Source organism: Panthera pardus, unplaced genomic scaffold, assembly GCF_024362965.1.
Source record: "Panthera pardus isolate Hobbes unplaced genomic scaffold, ASM2436296v1 HiC_scaffold_16, whole genome shotgun sequence".
NCBI classification, from domain to species: Eukaryota; Metazoa; Chordata; class Mammalia; order Carnivora; family Felidae; genus Panthera; species Panthera pardus.
Window position 1 is genome coordinate 49,990,549 of NW_026526721.1, and position 6,097 is coordinate 49,996,645.

General features: G+C 40.4%; 1 pseudogene; it reads left to right on the forward strand.

Moving 5' to 3' along the window:
- The first annotated feature begins 2,723 nt into the window (after window positions 1–2,723).
- Window positions 2,724–3,996, forward strand: LOC109266261 (G-patch domain and KOW motifs-containing protein-like; annotated as a pseudogene).
- The last annotated feature ends 2,101 nt before the right edge of the window (window positions 3,997–6,097 follow it).

Here is a 6,097-nt window from a genome sequence, read left to right on the forward strand (position 1 = left end):
ATTCTGCACTGTCAGCAGCATGGAGCCTGATACAGGGCTTGAACTCACAAATCTTGAGATCGTGACCTGAGCTGAAACCGAGCTAGATGCTTAACTGACTGAGCCACCCAGGCACCCCTCTAATCATTTTGACTTTAATATATTTTTCTTTTGTTGTCACACTAGAAAACAATATTGAACAGAAAAAGGTGAGAACAGCCTTGCTTATATTAAGTAATTTTTACACAAAATATCTAAAAGTTAGATAAGAGAACATCCTGACACAATTTCCAAGGATGTTTCCAAAAGGGCAATAGTTGCTCTTAATTTGGCTAGATTATAAGCAGTAGTGTAGAAGAAACAATACAGATTTTGAAGGGACCAAATCTTTGGTTATAATATTAGTTCTACCACTCATTGACTGGTGGTATGGGGAGTTTTTCAGGGAATTTAAAGTTGACCTCATACATGTCTCTTAGAGTTCATATGAGTCAAAAAGCCTGTTAATATGGAATGGGCCATGTACATAAATAGCTACAAGTGAGGCTCAATGTTACTGGACCATATTGGATTATAGATACAAATGGGGACAGTTTATTAATATAGTGTACTAACAACTGCATTCCCTGTGCTCATCATAATAAATATTTATGGAAGTTCTCAGAGAAGATTCGCATGTACTTTCTTATTATATCCGGTTTCCTTAGGGCCTTTGAGCTCCTTTTTTGGAAGTGCTTTTCTACTGTAGGTACGTTCTCTCTGATTTGTCGTCACCACTGGTCCCTTAGGCATGGCAAGAGCTGCTGCAAATTGGTCCTGTTACAGCAGATAACTGAGTAGAACTCTTGTCATGGCTGAGCTCTCTTTTGCTGTTTATTTCACTGTGGCAGGGGCACCTGGGTGGCTTAGTCAGTTAAGTTTCTGACTTCAGCTCAGGTCATGATCTCACAGTTTGTGAGTTTGAGACCCATATTGGGCTCTCTGCTGTTAGTGCATAGCCTGCTTCGGATCCTCTGTGTGTGTGTCTCTCTCTCTCTCTGTCCCTTCCCAGCTTGTACTGTCTCTAGTTAAAAAATAAACAAGCATTTATTTCACTGTGGCAAACAAGGGCTCCTGTTTCTTTATACATGCTAAGTTAAGGATCATATAGTCGCATTGCCTATACCTCATAGTAAGCATCTGTTTCATTTTTGCTAACAACTTTCTTTTCCCTTCCACTTGAACATGAGCCCAGGGAGTAGGGGTGAAAATGGATTTGAATAACTTACCACACTTCCCATTAAACAACTGGCTTTCTTTGTGCCTTTATTTCACACCTGGGCACTGAGACTTCTTGTGATGGACAGGGTGGATTATCCTATGTGTGTGTCCAGATACACACACATAAACAGATTTCTCTTAGGCTTATACCATCAATTTGAAACACATGCCCAGATAAATCTGAATCATGAGCAGTAGATGACACAGCCTAGGGAAAAGCAGAAATAACAATTTAGCAAAACAGAATTGAGCATAGGATTCCTATCTGATTTATTTTTATATCAGGAGAAGAACACAGTGTAATCCAAATAGCATTACTGTTGAAGTAACTTAGGTTGGGCCTCAATCAGATTCTCTCCATTTACTTTATTTGCACTGGAACTTAGGATAAGGGTTTTTTGTTTGTTTGTTTTTGTTTTTTTATTGTTGTTTTATGTTTTGTTTTATTTTACCAATGCTGGGTCTTTCCTGTGAGAGAGTTTTAACATCTGCCTAATAGTTGTTCATATCAATTAAATTGATACTGGAGATAAGTTTTAGGAGGACCTCTATATGGGACATATTTCTATTCTGAGATTAAATTCTGAGATAAAATATGTATAAAAATAAAATGATAGCTGCTATTATTTCTGTGAAACAGACCAATTGCATGATAAAACAGGTGAAAGCAATTTTTTGATAGTGTTATTCATATATAAAACAGTATACTGATTATAATTTTTAGTTTTCAATGGTAGTTCAACCCAATCTAAGATTCTTAGAGCATATATCATTAATAGCATGTGTATCTCTGAATTTGCAGCTGTAATTCTCATTTATATCATTGTAATGTTATGGAGACAATTATCACACTGAGAATAAAAACTTGACATCATGGCATGAGCAATGTATAATAAGAAAGCCAGTTACAACAACTGCTTATTCAAGAATATTTGAAAACCTGACTCAAAAAGCAGATAAGAAAATCTCGTAATTTCTTAAAGAGTTTAATGCTTAAAATAAGTTTGGTTCAAGTATACAATACTATATTAGCAATAGTCACCATGCTGCACATTAGATTCTCAGAACTTATTCCTCTTATAACTGAAAACTTGTGCCCTTTGATCTACATGATTTACCTGACAGTAAATCCTTTTTAAAAAAAAAAAATTAGCGAGGAACAACATATAAAAATATTTTAAAAATGATATTTGTCTGAAGTTAAAAATGAAAAGAAAAAGTAGGCCTAGTTCAATAGAATTGTAAAGGTAGTTAATGGTATATTTTTGCAAATGAGATTAGTTTGAAAACCTATTTTCTTCATTTCCTAAAACAGAATAAGGGAGAATTACATATCCTTAATTCTGTCAAGTATGCATTAAGTCAACTTGGAAAGAACCTTAGTGAAAATAACATTGCATCATAAGAGCCATATTTTTTTGCAGCTATATCGAGATATAATTAAGTAAAATATTAAGATACTTAAGGTGTAAAAGTCGCCCGGGAAGGAGGGGTGAGATGGTGGACGCTGAAGAGGGTACTTTGTGGCCCGCGGGAGCCTCTGCTGCCTCAATTAAATTCAGCTTTAGTCACACAATGGAGCAGAGACCGCTGGCGGATACAGATGACTCAGGTGCGGCTCTGGAGGAGAAGGATTTCTTAAAGACCCTGGAAGGGAGCAAGCTGCCGAGAATGAAACCCTCAGAACCCCCCAAGGAACTCGTCATCCTTTTGATCCAGAATGGCCATCGCAGGCAGCTACCGGCCCAGGCTTCTGGGTCATCCACAAATACTGAGGCCTTGGTGGATACGGTGCTGTCCCAGGCTGTGAAGGAGCTCACTGAGAACTCCAAGAAGTCCCTGGAGGAGAGAGAAAAATCAGGTGTTGACCCCATGCTTGCTAACCCCATGATCCAGCAAGAATGCATCCCCAACCAGGAGGTGGCAGATAGCAAACCCTGGGCTTGAGACAGTGCTGGAGGAAGCTGACTAGGAGGCAGTCCCTGTAGAAGCCTATGGGCTGGCTGTGTTATGAGGTATGGGCTGGAAACCTGGCGAGGGCATTGGCCGCACATTCAATCAAGTGTTGAAGCCCTGTGTTAACCCACCAAGGCCGAAGGGGTTAGGCCTGGGTGCGAACCTGACTGAAGTCGGGGCCCTGGCCCCTCACCGGCCTCCACCACCTGCGAAGCCCAGATGAGGAGCAAGAGAAGGATAAGGAAGACCAGCCTCAAGGACTGGTGCCCCGGGGAGGTGTGGTGGTTCTGGCCCTCACCGAGGCCTCTATGGAAAGGTAGAAGGCCTCGATCCTGACAGTGTTCGGGCCATGGTTCACCTGGCCATGGGGAGCCGAATGGTGACTGTTAGTGAATACTGGCTGCACCTGTCTCCCAGCAGGAGTTTGACAAGAACTCCTTGGATCTCAGCCAGTTGCATAAAACCTCCTTTGTGGACAAGCTGCACAAGGTTGTATTGTGGCTGGTATTACAACACCAAGATGACGATTGAAGATGTCCTCAGCCCAGATACCTGTGTGTGTCTAACAGATGAAGGCCTAGTCCTGGAAGGCTTGAGGGAAGACATGCTGGAGACCCTGGTCCCCAAAGTCCAAGGCAACCGGTGCTGGGGCCACAGGCTGGAAGAGTGGGACGCCTGCTGGACTGGGACAGAAAACGGAGCCGGGCTCTGGTGCAACTGTGAAGAGAGAATCAGCTGGTGGAGCTTCACTATGATGCTGTCTGCCAGTACCTCGGCCCCAGTAACTCAGATGAAGACTGACCCATGACCACCCCCATCCCCCACCCCCAGGCTACTGCCAGCTCTGTACAGTGTGAAAAGCCAGTCTTCACAAAGGTGGGGAGATCATTGTTCCGTCCTCCACTTGCAGGCAGCCCCAGAACCAGGACAGGGACAGGTCATGAAATAGGTAGACCAGAAGGGAGGCTTGAAACAAACCTAATATTCTCCAGAAGCTAGGGTGTTATAAAAATCATTTCGAAACCTCAGTGAAATGACAAGATCATAAGTGTGTGCTGAGCGGGGTGGAAGAGGGAGCTGGGCTGACAGAGGTAGGAGCCATTCTAGGCTTCAGTCCCACCACCATGCATGGGCTGACACACAAGTTAAAGGATCTGCTCACAAGTTCATTCTCGGAATACAGAAGCTTCCAAGTGTGTTCCCTGAGCAGATGCTATGGAGTCTAGAATGCCACATCTCTGTACAACTTCCTGAGCAAGAATCCTAGTGGTGGCTCTGCTTTTACTCCTGGTCCAGGCCAGACATCCACAGTATATCTTAAGCCAGTGATAAGAGAGCCTACAGGAAGGGAGGCTTCCACTCACAAATGGGATGTGTTTGCACTACTTCCCAGAGGCGCCAGTTAATTTTGGGGGCCCCTGTTTTAGTCCTGAAACTTTGGCTTGAAGGTAACAAAGTTTTGTCTTGGGTAGAATCTCTCTGATTGCTCCAGGTAACTGGACTCTCAAAAAGATTGTCAGTCCTCAAACATTTTCCCATGTAATAATGGGTTGAGATACAAAAATTAACAAAAGGGAAGTGGGAACTTTAGGCACAACTGCTTCTAAATCATCCCCAATCAAATGCAAACTGGTGCTGCTGCTCTGGAAAACAGTATGGAGGTTCCTCAAAAAATTAAAAATGGAACTACCCTACAACCCAGGAATTGCTCTACTAGGTATTTTCCAAAGGATACAAAAATGCTGATTTGAAGGGGCACATACACCCCAATGTTTATAGCAGCACTATCAACAATAGCTAAGTCATGGAAAGAGCCCAAGTGTCCATCGACTTTTGAATGGATAAAGAAGCAGTGATATGCATGTATATATATGTGTATATATATATATATATATATATATATATATATACACACATATATATATGTAATGGAATATTACTCAGGAATCAAAAAGAATTAAGTCTTGGCATTTGCAACAATATGGATGCAACTAGAGTGTATTATGCTAAGCAAAATTAGAGTAAGACAGCTACCATAGGATTTCACTCATATGTGGGATTTAAGTACCAAAATAGATGAATGTAGGGGAAGGGAAGGAAAAAGAAGACAGAGGCAAACCATAAGAGACTCTTAAATAAAGAGAACTGAGGATTGATGGAGGGAGGTGGGTAGGGGGATGAGCTAAATGGGTGATGGGCATTAAGGAAGCCATTTGTTGGGCTGAGAAATGGGTGTTCTATATGAGTAATGAATCACTAAATTCCCCTGAAACCAATACTATGCTATATGTTAACTAACTTGATACTTTTTTTAAAAAAAGATGATATAACTGTTATAAATATATGCACCCAAAATGAGAGTACCTAAGTTATATAAAGAAAATATTGATGCATATGAAGGTAAAAATAGTTTTATTACACTATAGGTTAACTAACTTGGGTTTAAATAAAATTAAAAATAATTTAAAAAAGATATTTAAGGTGTACAACATCAGGATTTGATGTACATATACATTGTGAAAGAATTCCCCCCTTTGAATTAACATATCTATTACCTCTCACATATTTGTCTTGAGTTTTTGTCTGTTTGTTTGATGAGAATTTTTAAGTTCTACTCTTTTACTGAACTTCAATTACACAGGTAAGAGCCATAATTTGATCTGGATTTATTTACCTTCATTGAAATTTCAGATCAAAATTTTTATTTGTCTCTTATATGTGCTACTTTATAGGCTATGTAACAGGACTAATTCTTTAAAGATGAAGGCAATAGATAATATCTTCTAGGACAGTAATCCTGAGTCTGGCTTTTTATCACAATCTTTGGCAGAGCATGGGAAATATTTATCAAATTATAAATCGTTGATACTTACAGTGGTGTTGTTTCCTTAGGCCTGTAAAT